Genomic DNA, 14,552 nt, shown 5'->3' on the forward strand with positions numbered 1-14,552 from the left:
TTCTGATTGTTAATCCCAGATAACAAATACCAGCCTTGAAGCAACAGTTTGCTTCTTTTCTTGTGACAGATGTTCTCATCTTCTGTCTGGTGAGCCAGGGCCTGCGAATACGTACCATGTGTGCTAATCTACACCAGAAAGGATTTTTGGAGGCAATATCTTTTAACAGAACTCAGACAACAGCAGAATTTCAGCACTTACAAAGGCTTTAAAAGTACAAACACTGATTTGAGCCATATTTTTTGTGTTCTCATGCAAGGGTTGCAGCATCTATCATGGTATGAAATTTAAACAGGGAGACTTGTCTCAGGGAAACCCTATTTATATGACATCAGAGTTTGAACTGGAAACCTTCCAGGTGATTGGTTCTCTCAAAGTCATCATATTTCATGAGAAGCCAGTAAGCATTTTGGAATGTATAAAACATCAGTCTTTAAACAAAGAGGGTTTGCTAATGTAGCTGGCTTTGCTAAAATTTCAGCTGGCCCATATCCAGCTGACTCACCTCTCTGTGCAACCATACCCTAGTAATGATCATCTGTTTCAATGTTGTAAAGCTGTGGACATCTATCTAGGGTAATTAAGCTGAGGTTGTGCACAGCATTATCTACAGCCACTGAAAATTTAGAAATAATGTGTCATTCTGAGCCTGTACAACCTAAAAGGGAAGGTTTTGCTCTCATGGACAATTCCTTAGTACTGAAGTCTATATTATCCTTTGAATATGTTCCATGTTTAGGCCTACAGAAACCTTTCCTCAAATTAGGGCTACAGAAATGCCATCACTTTTGTGCTTGGATTATAACCGGTATTGCTCAAGTAGCTTCATGCCACATCTGTAATGAAAGCAGAAGCATGGGCTATAGATCTAGAGTAAAATTGACTTATGAAATAATTTAATAATAAATAAATTATGGTAAAGCTAATTGAATAGTATAGACAACTGATAAAACCTGATTATATATATCTTAGTAATTAATTTTGCTGTTCCTATGTCAGTCTCATTAAGAATATTTGTTGTATTCCATTCCTTTATTGTTATTATTTGCTATCTAATTATGTAGCACTTTATGATCTGCAAGAAACTTCAGAGTTGTAAAAAGCTGTTCACTGAATAATTCACTGCTTTTATGAATATCAATTTATTCAAAGAATCATATAATTTTTTATTAAATCACTTAAATAATGACTTTCTTTTCATTTCTTACCATTTATCATTGCACTACAGCATCATCTTCCTGGATGAAGTAAATTTTTTCAAAAAATGTTCCTAATTAGCTTGTAGGAAAGTAAAAAGATCATGCAAGTTTTTAGAGAGTGAGTTTAACATAACTGAAACTTGAAAAAAGTTCTTAACATTTCTGCTTAATTTTCTACCCTAGCATATATTTTGCATTTCTGCTACCAGAAAACCTCCAAAAATATGGGTAGGATATGTTCACAAGCCATCCTCATGCTTTCCTACATGTGAGAAAAATGAATCCTCTACAGCCTCCAGCATGAGCGAAACCAGAAAGTGAAGGCAAATAGCGCACTAATGGCACTATTAAATGTTTTCTTCTTGGTCACCAGATTATAGCTCTATGATATTTGCCCCTCATCTGGAGATCAGAGTGCTACCAGAGACTGAAGGGTTGTGGCTATTGGAATTTGTTTGGTGAAAACAATTTCTGTGTTTCAAGGTTATCTAAGTTTCCATTAACATTAATCGAAGCAAATGAGTTATGGAAAAGGAGAGGATCAAACTTACATCCCCACACTATCAGCTGTAGTCAGAGCCAAAATTAGAGTTAAAATTTCTTAGATTTCTTTTTATTTTTTCTTTTTAAATGTGTGTGTCTCCATCTCCACTTGCTAAAGAGTAGAATCCAAATCTTAAGAGAGGCAGGATGCTAAACAACGCACTTAGCAGAACCTTAAACAAGCATATGCACAGGCAAGGAGGCTAACCTGCTAGAAATGCTGAGCAAAAGCTGAGAGTTGAAGTTGTTCCTGCTTTCAGACCTCAGGGAGGAAATGCAATAGATTTTTGATTCTTGTAGAACTGATTGCTCCCTGACTGAGAAGTTATTATTGTCTTTTAATCATGGTTGAGAGAAACATTTGAGCAATTGGAGAGTCAGAGCCAGTTTCAGCCTATAAATAAAGCAAAGTTTGTGTGTTTTCACATGCCACCAGCAAGTTCCTTAAGCATTACTGTGAGGGGAAGGGATCAGGAATGGTTCAGGTGCATTACTGCTCCTTCCAGTCCTGCTGTCATGCTGTGGTGCAGAAAAGTGGCCTGGCTGTTTTCAGCTGTTTTATAGCCAGAGAAGGGAAAATATCAAGGGGATGACTAGTGCATATCTGCTGGTTAAGGTGTGTTAATGGAAGGAAGGTGCAGTGCTGGGTTTAGGCTCTCCAAGAAGCATTTATGCATTTTACACTGGTTTGCCAGGTTTAGACAGACATTTAGAAATACTTTTCCGTGAAACCAAAACATGGATCTTCCAGCTCCCAACCAAGTGTCGTACTTCCCGAAACAAATATGGTCTGAGTTTCACATTCAGGGTAGGACAAAGCATCTAAAGCAGGGCACAGAAGCCAGCTGAGAGAAAACAAGGGTTTCAGTGATTTTTTGTCCCACTTCAATGCAGCCTTATGCACTGCAGCTTCCTCATCCTCTTCTGAAGCATTTAATGAATGGTAAAATGGTTTCAAAGGGATAGACTTGACAGTGGGACATTCTCTCCATCATGTGGGATTGGTCCCTAAGCATGATAGGGCATATAAGGCATTTTCCTGTTTGCAACTGACTCTAGCAGCAGTCAGGTGAACGTTTTTTGTATCACAACTTTTTGCATTAGCACCTTAATTACCCACAAAGAAGCTCAAGTTTAGAAAAGCTCACCTTTAGCCCAACTCTAGACCTGGTTCATAAAGGTACACTTGCACATAAATACAGTGCTCAAATTTTTTAAAAGCTGAACAGGTTTCGGTTAACAATTGCTAGCTGGATTTTGAGAGACATTTTGTGTGTGAGTCTAAGTAGATGACATTTGAATTTAATAGTACTTTAAGTAAATCCGCAAAAGCTGAGTTATTGTGGTCAAACCCATCCATATTAAATGTTTCCTCTGCCAACTTAGTAAATATTCATCCAAGTAAATAGCTTCAAAAAATTAATTGGCCCATGAGGAGTTGTCATGTAAAATTTGTATGCTAGATTCACAGTTAAAACTGTGAAATAGACAGGTTTCCCTTCCATTTTAAGGGCAAGTGTAATGTATTCAGGAGTCTGTGAAGTGCCAGAATAATGAACCAGTTGTCAAAGAAGTAATATTGCTTATTTGGATTGGGAAGCTGCAGGTTGTTTGTCTTAATCTAAAATTCCTAACAGCACCTGACCATTAATTGAAGACAGGGAACATGTGCAAGTCAAAATGAAATTAAACTGCTATGTATTAAACATTTGCACAAGCTTATACTACCATGGAAAGCAGAGCTGACTGAATGATTGGGTTGTTGTCAATGAATGAAAAGAATGGAAAAATGAGATCCATTTAGATCAACAAGATATTGATTCTTGTAATCCCACTGCATTTTTACCTTACTAGAGAGATTATAAAGGGAAGCTCAGTCTAGCTGCTATCTTAGTAAAAACTTTTGGGAAAACTCACTAAAATAAATACACTATTTGAAAGAAATAAGAATAGGATTAGAAGCAGACGTTATTATAATTTGAAAATAATCCATAGTATATAGACAGTTACTTTCCAGGGCAGGGCTGAATAGCCATTTTGGGAAAAAAGAGGGAGCCAGCCACCTATTGTGACTATTGTTCATGCTCCACTTAAGGGGATATCACAGACTTTGACTGGCAAAAAATTCTTCCATAAAAAGAAAAATAAAAATTAAAAACTCTCAGAAACCTATAATGAAAACTAAAGGTTATTAGATATCTCCCAACAAAAGAAAATCTGATAATATTGGAATATGAGTCTGGCATGCTCAGAGAAGGTCCTTAAGGAGGTGCCAAAGCACATTGCTGGATACCCTGATCCCATAGTCCCAAAGTTTGTTTCACATTTTGGGCCAACCTCTGATTTCCTCCTATTTCATGGGTTGTCAGAACATGGACAAACATGACAGCTAGGAGCTATTATCCTTGCATTTCTGAAGAAATAAGATGTGACAGTTCCTTTTATCACATTGATTATATTTTTTCTTTTTTTCTCTCTAACAAAAGGAAGTGCTTTTGCTTTTGGACCTGATGGTGTCAAAACAATGTTGGATGTTTTATTAATTTAAAGAGAAAAAGGTGCAAAGACAAGTGCATAATATTCCTAGGAAAAGTTTTTTACAAACTTTACATATATGCTTCATTAAATATTACTGTAAAAACTCTTTCCAGCTATAAATTATACAGACTCACAGACTCTCATAATGTACTTTAGTTAGATACCTATATCTAATTTTAAAATTATTTGAATCAGAGCAAAAATAATTTGCTAACACTCATTTAAGTTTTAATAGTGTTTTTATTAAAATAGATCTGCAAATTCTGTCATTTTATAATGAAGCTTAAGTCAAGGCCAGTGAAGGAGAGGGAAAATATTGTACTGCTCTGGGATATGTGCTGCTTTGGGAGATGATTTGTTCTGTAGTGATATCTTATTCTTGTCTCACTGCACACAGTCAGCTACTGCACTTCATCCCCTGAGGATGCCAGAGTTACTCACTCACATCCATCCAATGTCCTCTGTGATCTGATTCTGATCACCAGCAGTAACTAATGGTAGCTACTTCACTGGAGTGGACATATTGCCATAATCAGCCGATCCAGGTATTCATCAGAAACTTATCTGACCACATCTCATTAAAAAGGATCTGTAAATTGAAGACTTGTAATTGCTGTTAGTTATAGAAGCTAACTCCCTGACAGATGTTTGCAGATACCAAAATAAGCAGGTTCAAAAAGAAATATCTTGAAAATAACTATTAAAAATCTTCTGTTTTATGCTTTAAATAAGGGAATATATTAAACTCTCTTAATAAATAATATTTACTCCTTATAAACACCATATTCCTGTATCCACAAAGCAAAAAAAAAAAAAAAAAATCTGGTCCCATTTCCTGGCACCATTCAGGAAAGCACCTAGTTACTGCATGAATATATATTTAAGTAAAACATTCTTCTTTGTGGGAAAATTTAGAAAGCTCTGTTCTGCAGGTGTAATTTAATTTAATTTGAACGACATTTAATACTTTGAATATTTATTCTATATTTATTCTATGTTACTCCCACTTGTTGTCCGCTGTCTGTTGCTCATACTCAGGAGATATCACAAGATCTAGAGGTGCACTTTGTCAGAGATGCTTCCAGTATTATCAGTAGTGATAGATTTCAGTTTATTTATTCCTTTGAAAATTTTGCTAATTTCAGCTTTCATTAGCAAATAGATAAAAATAACATCTTTAGAGTCTGCTATAGTTTCAATCACCACTGCCACTGGCCATAGGCAGTTCATAAATGATGAGAAGTGACTGAGGGAGCAGGGGGTATTTAGTCTGCAGAAAAGGAGGCTCTGGGACAACTGATCACTCTCTGCAATAACCTCAAAGGAGGTTGTAGCCAGGTGGGGGTTGAGAACTTCTGCAAAAAATCAGGAGAAATTTACCTCAATTTGCACAGTGGGATGTCTAGATTAGATATTAAGAGAAATTTCTTCACCAGAAGGGTGATCCAGCATTGCCTGGGGAAGTGGTTGAGTCGCAATCCCTGGAGGTGTTTAAAATATGTGCAGATGTGGCACCTGGGGACATGGTTGAATAGCGTATTTGGCTGTTAATCATGATACTAAATGTCCTGGATTTACTGGAGGTTACTTAATTTTTCTGAAAAGGACTTTTAAAGGAAATTTTACAAAAACATTTTAAAAGCCTGGAAAAATTTTAAAATACTTCCCACCTTGTCTATTTATTGCATTTTATTTACTATTTTAAACATAGTTTAATAGCAAGGTGCAATTTGTTGCTAAAATATACAATAATTTTTGCTATTAAAGCAAAGAACATTTAAGCCCTACATTCACCTTGCTTCTGGCCAGCCATAACCTCCACCCTTTTCCTACATCTTCTTTGTGCTCTCTTTCCTGGCTCCTCAGAGCATGTAGTTCACTATGGGAATGTTTGCTCAGATAGCACTGCTTACTGCAATGGTTTGGGAAAGGCCAGAAGGAACAAGGGGAGAAAGTATTATGCAAGTTGCTGAACCAAAGAGTTGGCGTGGCAAGGGAAACTGACAAGGCAAGAAGAATAATCTGGTGTCGGAGAAAGTTATAATGGTTCCATCACTGTCAGGATCATTAGCTTGTCAGAGTGACCCCCAGAAAAGTTCGAAAGTCTCTTTTCCCAGCCCGGCGCTTAAAGAAGGAGTCATTTCTCCATCTCAAGGTTGTTTATTTTATCTTATCTATAAAAAATTTTCTCCTGCCCTGAGGAGGTCAGCTCAGCAAGACAGTCTGAGGCACTCTGCCTGCCCCTGGGGCGGTGTTATGTCTTTATACTAAAAACTACATATACAATATTTAAAATTAATTTCCAATACCTAGCAATTATGTTAGACAGTGAGCTTCTACTCTAAACCAATCTGTAAGTGCCAACATCACAGCAGAAAATGGAGGCCAAGAAGAAGAAGGGGAAAGGCCGAACACACCCAGCTCCCTCCATCTTGCCTCCTGAACCCCCATACCAAAAACCCTAAAATCTACTTTTCCACCCTGTGATAACTTCACTAATATTCTACTTAAATTGTTGTGGCTTGCTGATCTTCATACAAGGTTGGTAATTTGCTCCATGGGTCATAATCAAAACCACAGGCATTCTGGGCTCTGTGCCAGGGTCTCTGAGACCCCTGGCAGGGGTCTTGGCTGCTCAGGACAGCCAGAGGGATGTCCTGGGTCCTGACACATCACCAGAACTAACAGTCCTGTTTTGACTAATTTCTGATTTTTGGTTTTACCTCTAAAGTATTTTTATTTTATTTTGTTTTGTAAAATTTAGAACAGTACTTCTTCAGGTGATTATCTGTCTTTTATTTTAAAACACTTGTAAAAACTTTAAGCAAAACCTTTTCAACCAATCAACTAAATTATCTCTATGGGCAATAGTAAGTTACATAAATAAACTATAGAATATTGTCTTCATTAGGCATCATTGTGAAAGTAATTTCTGTGCCAGAATACAGTTCGTATATAATCTGACCTCTGCATTTAAGTTCAGTTGTCATTTCAAACTGCAATATAGTGAATTGTAATCAATAAAACATAAGTCTTCTGGTATTTTCTATCCCTTTATTGATTTCTCTCAAAGAACACAAATTTGCATAAAAGAAGCAGAATATCTTAGCTAGTTATGTATCTAGGATTTTTGTTGCTTAGATTACAATAGGTAGAAGAGTAATTTTGCATTTTGTACTATTATTTTCCTTTATTCATTTTGTCTAAGATATCATGGACATTTTATTCAGGCCATATCACTCCTGCTACTCACTTTCAAGCATAAAATTATTTCAGCTTGAACTTTATGCAAACTGAGATGGATGAACCAGGAGATTACATTCAAGGTTAAAAATGTAAGTATGGAATTCATAATTATCTCCAGAGATATAATTATGTGATGAGGAGAGGTGTTTTAATTGGTGTCCTAGATAAGGGTTGCATATAACTACTGTGTTCAAAGCTTCAGGTAGAACAATGAGATTGTATAAACTAAAGAGAAGGAACTATGCAGTCCTCTGAACATTTCAGAAATTCTTTTTATATACATAGCACATGATTCTCTTTCACTTCCTTTGGCTTAAAAATAATTCCTAGAAAATGCCCCGTGCCACCCAACATTTAATTTTGTTTTTTATGTTTCCAAACTAAACAACTCTTTCATAGTAGCACATTGCTATGAGTCCTCACACAAGCTGAATTCAATGTAGGAAATTTTGTTGAATGAAAAATATTATTTGCATTAATGGTTTTCCTATTTTAAACCTTGTCTGTGTCCATGTATTTCTCCTTTCTCAATATTTTATGTTTTGGGGGAATATTCAGGGAAGCTCTCTCCAGAATGAAAGGGAGAATTCAGTTCATTTATTTTTTTTTCCTTTATTCTTTTTTTTTTCTTCTTCTTCTTTTAAAAATAAATTTCCTAATCTTAAACTATAAAAACCATACTTTTGAAAGGCTCATGCATTCTGGAAACAATAAACGTACTCCTGTGTTTGCAAAGAGTGTTAAAAGTAAAAAATAATCAGTCTTGTGAAAATTTCCTCTCACTCTGTTTCAACAGTCACCACAAAAGATAGTAAGTTGATACCAATATTTTCTATTGTTTTCAAAGTTTTTGCAGAATACTAGTGAAACACCCAACCAAAAAACAGGAGTAACTATAGGGAGGACTGCAGAAAATGTCCAGAAAAATCAATAGCAGGTCTAACTTAGTTTTTCTTTTTCCTGGTTTTATCTAGATTCAAAATACATTGATTATAAAGCCTATCATATCTATTTCCTTAGATAAACCATTTCATTAATCAGCATAGCCAATTATGTCTGTTAGCTTCAGTGAATGATGAATGGGTGGTGCCAAGCAATAGGAAAAGAGGCAATGGGCAGAAAGCAATGCACAGAAAGTTCCACTGAGCTGGAACAGGTTGCCCAGGGATGTTGTGGGCTCTCCCTCATATTCAAGAACCATTTGGACACAGTCCTGTGCAATGTGCTCTAGGATGACCCTGCTTGAGCTGGGAAGTTGGACCAGCTGACCCACTGTGATTCCTCCCAATCTGACATCCAAAATTTTTATGAATTAATGAATAAACAATTAAAAATAAAGGATTTTTTTTCCTACACATCGTTACCCATTTTTCTACAGCAAATAAAAATAAATAGTCATCAGAGTGCCATGGTGTGCCAATCAATTCCATTATTTAGCTGTATATTTATTAGTTTTACATTTTCCCCTTCAAATTAGTTTCTCTTTATCCTTTTCATTTGAAAAAGAGAAAATAGAAAATTTTTGTTCTGTTTTCCTGGAGCAATATTTAGTAGCTTATTACAATTCTTACAGTCTCAGTCTTTCAAAACCTCTTAACATTTTATGCAACAATAAAGAATCTGTAGCTTCAGTTTCAACTGAAAAATTACAATGTAAAACTATCTTCTCTAACTTAGTTTTGCTGTGCTGCCTTCTAACACTATTTCTTGGTTTGTTATTCTTTTAGAATCCTTGAAAATATCATTGAGTGAACCTATACTCACCTGTTCTTTGTCTATAATGCCAAATAGGAGGGGTTCAAGCGTTGATTTTTGCCCTCAGCAGCAAGTGGAATGTGTGAGCTGATACCCAAGAGCCTTGCAGACTTGTCACATCCATTGTATATTCATACTGTGGTGAAGTATGTAGAGGGGTCCAAAACACCATGAAAGAGGGAGCTAAAAATTAAATAGTGCATATAATTATGGGTTCCATAGGCAAGCTCCATTCCAGGACCTGTTATTTATCTTTCCAGTCATTGCCACCTACTAATATAATGGAAAACTTACAGTGTACATCTGAGAGCCTACACACTGAAAGACGAATGCTGAATGTCAATCTGAGGAGGAAAACACTTCAAAAAGAAATGCGAAGTAAATGAAGATTTGTCTTTTAGAAAGCTATTTCCAGCAGAGATCTTTATAGCTAATCCACTACTGCCCACAATAAATACCTGTCCAAGCAGATAACTGGGAACTTAGAAGGTGTACTACTATACCACAAGATGGATAATAATTATGTTATTCAATAAATTATTTAAAACAATTGCATAATTGTATCAAACCAACAATTTATATGACTGAAAATGTTGGTTGGCTCAAGGGAATGGATGAAATACTACTATTTTAAGGAATTTTGTACAGTAGTTAAATCATTATTTACTTGGAGACAGTGGATCTGAATACCAGAGTAATAATCTGTGCATACTGTGTGTTAATGTGTATGTGATGGGAATATAGGAAGAATGTGAAGGATTGGGTTTTTTGACTGTGCAAGGTTTTAAATAGCTTCTTTGTAAAACCTGCAGACCTCAGGATAGAAAGACAAGTAACATGTACAAGTAACCCTTAGGAAATTATTCATTAAAGGGCTTCTCTGTCCTGGGTGTTTATGATAATGAAAACACAACAGTGACAATTAATCGTGAAAGCTACAACTGAGATGTCACCACTGGATATAGAAACAAACAAAGAAAAGAAAAACAAGCTTGAAGTTAATCAAGAGAGGACAGAAAAATAAATGAAGTGTGAGACATATTTAAGTATCAGAAACATTTTCCATAGCGTTGATTTGCTAGGAAAATTTAATCATTACTGGGGCTACACCCCAGGCATACACTTGAGACTAAATAATGAGCACATTTAGTCAATGAAACAAGTGAAAATAAGGTTTCCCCAAGGGAAGAGACAGGAAATCTATTCCTTCCCAGCAAAATGATAAATAACTTACCATTAATGTCCCAATGGAAAATGCTACAGAAAGGTCATAATGTAATAGCTTATTCCTGGCTTTCCAATGAATGGCAAAAGAAAAATTATAAATAGATAGATAAATAGATAGATATGGTATAGATATAATGTAGATATAGAAAGAAATTGGAACAAAACAAGCTAAAAAAATAGAAAACCGGAAAGGAAAAAGAAAAGCTGCGTATACAAGATTTTATAATAATCTCTTGCCATAAAAGCATAGCATCTCAGTGAAATTGTTGGTACTGCCACTCTGCCCTCTGTGAAAGTACAATTGCTTCTTATTTCAAAAAGAAATGGTTATTACTTCAATAAAACTAGGCTGGAAATTAGAGATCTTTCCTGTACCTTTAAACAAGTTTGATTACAGAATAGCCTTCCCAAAGCAGCAATGAGTAGAGCCAGCTTCATTGGTTTCCAGAGGTATGCAATCCTTTTTCTGAACAGGACTGGTTCCAGGGTTCCTTAACCCAGGAGATGCTTCCCTCTCTTTTGAAGAAGTTTTTTCACCAATGGTGGGGCCATCTGCCACATTGTCTGTAGCCATTGTTCCTATAAACTAAACTTCCCTGCCAGTAGCTTTAAAATACAGTCCCCTGTACAAAGAGGGAAAATAGAGAAGGCAGAAGGTCTTGAGCTTAGCTTTACAAAAATGCAGGTGGAGCCACAGAACTCACATTATCAGATTGGAAAAGGAGAAGGAAGACATCATTATTAAGGGGGCAGACAACAGTACAAGGAGTTCAATTTTCAGAGAGGCATGGCAGTAATTATAGTGGCTAGAATACGGTGAAGCTGACCTCATAGACAATGCCCTTGCTAGCTCTGCTAATTATATCACTTGCACTGGTGCTACAAGAACGACGATAATTCACTCAGCATGATGCATTCAAGAGGATTTTTTCTAACTTTACATTGTACCAACTTTAACCTGAAGAAAAGGGACATCTTGCAATTTAAGTGAACTGCCCACTGAAATAGAAATGTCTAATTTCTCTATAATTACCAACAAAAGTCTCTGCTAAAAGATTTTTGTTATTTAATTTTGGCAGACATGAGTCTGGACACGTGGCTTCTAATAAGTGAGTTTTCCATCCCAGAACAAAAAATTTTAGGCATTTAACAGCATACTTTCAGAAGAGATTTTGGTGATTGTTTTGATGCATAAAGGAAATTAGCCATTTAGCTAGGAACAAGCAAGCAAACAGAAGGCTACATGTTCTTCACAAAAATGTTGACAGTCCTGTTTTGTCATTGGTGCACATGGACTTTTGTTTTCCAAAGTATCATCATCTATTCATGTTTTCCAGAAAGGTTCTGAAATATGTGAGGGCTGTCCAGGGACCACAGACACTGAAAACTTATTTTCTGTATTTTCCAACCAAGTATAGAGAGAACCCTACAGAAAACATCCAAAAGCCTGCATAATCCTTAGGTGCTTATGAAAAGAAAGTAAGACTAAGCTAAAGCAGAACATCTCACAAAATATTTGCTCTCAGCTTCCAGCTATCAGCTTACCTAGCTGAGACAGAGGTTGTATTTTTGTACTTGCCTGGGTGTGATTAGTAGCTTTTGAAAAACATTTCCTCCATGAGGGAAATGTTCTAGTAGTTTATGAAATTATTTACTCTTGTGTTACATAAAGCATTGAATATCAATGAACTCCCAAATTAAATTTGCAGTGTATGAAAAATTCTGAATCAATTGTCTATTTTTTCTACTGTGAGGAATACCTACCAATATTTTCTAATACCTTCTCTGTGTCATTCATGATTTTATATCCTCCTTCAGTGTCCCTCTCATCAACTTTCTCATCTTCAACACATGAGTCCTTACCAAACTCATCTCTTCTCCTGCAGAAGTGTCTCTATTTGTGCTCCTTTTCTCCTTATGTAATACCTTTCTGTAACTGGTTGCAACAGGCTGTAATGGTGGATACCTCAAATCATGGAACCATGTAAATGAAAAAGCAGAAGAGCAATCTTTATTACATGTCCAGAAGGCAAACTTATTTGCCACCAGCTTTGAAGATGCAACTTGTCTGTCCATCCATAATGCATCAACAGAAACCACGCCTGCTGTATCATTGCTTTACTTGTCTGTGGAACGCACCCTCTGCATCTTATCTAGCCAAATGAAAATAACAGCAGAATCTGCGGCCAGGGAGAAACTACAGTATTCTGATATTTTGTTTAAATTGGGTGGAAATAAAAGTAGGAATTAAAGTAATTTTTTTCTGATCAGGAAATTTAGTTTTACATTTTTTTTTCAGAACTCTCAATGAATTTTATGGCTGTCCCCCACTTTGATAAGATTAAAGCACTTTGATGCAATGCAGTACTTCCTTTTGACTGCAACACTTCAGCCTTTATTTATCTTCATCTAATTATATATAACAATATGAAGATCAAAATGCAAAAGAAGAAATTACCTTGACCTTGTCAGAATGAAATTTTTACAATACTATCTAAAAAGTATCAACCGTTTATTAAAATTTTCCATGAAAATTAATTTCCACAAGACCCTTGGACATGCATGAATCAATGTACTTTTGAAGAATGATGCTCTCACATCAAATGCTTGACCAAGACTAATTGTTATTCTCTCTTTCCTACACATAGGTTTTGTCAAGAAAAAGCATATGTCCTATTAAATGAGATGCAGAGAGATTGAAGCCTTTGAGGAGCCCTCAAGGACCTTATGTTCATAATATAGATGCTAAAATCTTCATCCCACCATCTGTCCAAAGATTAAAGTGCCTGAAAACTCCAAGAGGCAAGCATAGAAAAACTTGGTTTACAGGTTTTAGATACTGTATTCTTAGTATTTAATTTCACCGCTAACCAGCAGTGACTACTCTACAATGAAACTGGTAGAAGGAAAGGCAGATCCTTAACTTGACTACTTAAATTCTACAGTATTTATATTAGTTTAAGCAGTGATAACAAATGAGCCTGAATGAAAAGCAGTGTTTAACATTACATAACTTTTAACAGAGGGCCAGTGTAAGCCATTCTAGTCTTCCCTTGATCCTTTTTGTAAACTCAACTTATGGCTGAAGCCCACAGCTTGCCCTGAACTATGCAGATCATCAGCTCTTTGAAACTCAACTGTAAAATAAATGACCTAAACTATCTCTTGGAAATTAAAAGGAGCAGACTGGGATAGTGGGAGGACTATCAAAATCTGACAGTCATTTAAGTTTATCCTGCAACACCAGACTGAAAAATCCATGGCTTTAGGGACTATTTTTAAACATGATCTGTATGTGCAAAGCTGCACAGATTGCTTGTAGCAACACACCTGATGTGACAACTTTAAAATCATAGAATGGCTTGGGTAGGAAGGGACTTTAAAGATCATCTAGTTCTCACCACCCCACAACGGGCAGGGATACCATCCTACGTCAGGTTGCCCAGGGCCTCACCCAGTCTGGCTTTGGGGATACTTCCAGGAATAAGGCATCCACAGCTTTACTGGGAAACTGGTTCTAGTGCCTCAACACCCTCTGAGTAAGAACTTCCTTCTAACTTCTAATGTAAATGCTCTCTCTTTTAGTTTAAAACCATTACCCCTTGTCCTATCATTATCTGCCCATGTAAAAAGTCACTCCCTGTCCTTTTCATAAGCTCCCTATAGTTACTGGAAAGCTTCTAACAGTTTCCTTGGAGTCATCTCCAGGCTGAAAACCTCAAACTCCCTAAGCCTGTCTTCACAGGAGATGTGCTGAAAAAATTAATGATGTCAGAAAAAAAAGCTGAGGCAGATTTTTTTGCACACTCAAAACTCAGGCTAATTCAGTGTAGAAAGGGTAGGCAGGGAGGTGGTGGGTTGGACACCAGCAGCCCCTTGGGTCCCTCCTTGCCAAACCCACAGCTGATCTCACAGGCAGACCAGAAAGTACCTGATCTTCAGCCAGTAGGCTCAGATCAAAACAGCTCATGGTTTGTGGGCAACCTAGTCTACAGCGTATTTCTGAAAATGTCAAGACTTGATCTCTTCAGCTGCTTTGGCTCC

The sequence above is a fragment of the Melozone crissalis genome, unplaced genomic scaffold, assembly GCF_028551555.1.
Source record: "Melozone crissalis strain CALT ecotype California unplaced genomic scaffold, PUWL_Pcris_2 ptg000004l_1, whole genome shotgun sequence".
Classification (NCBI taxonomy): domain Eukaryota; kingdom Metazoa; phylum Chordata; class Aves; order Passeriformes; family Passerellidae; genus Melozone; species Melozone crissalis.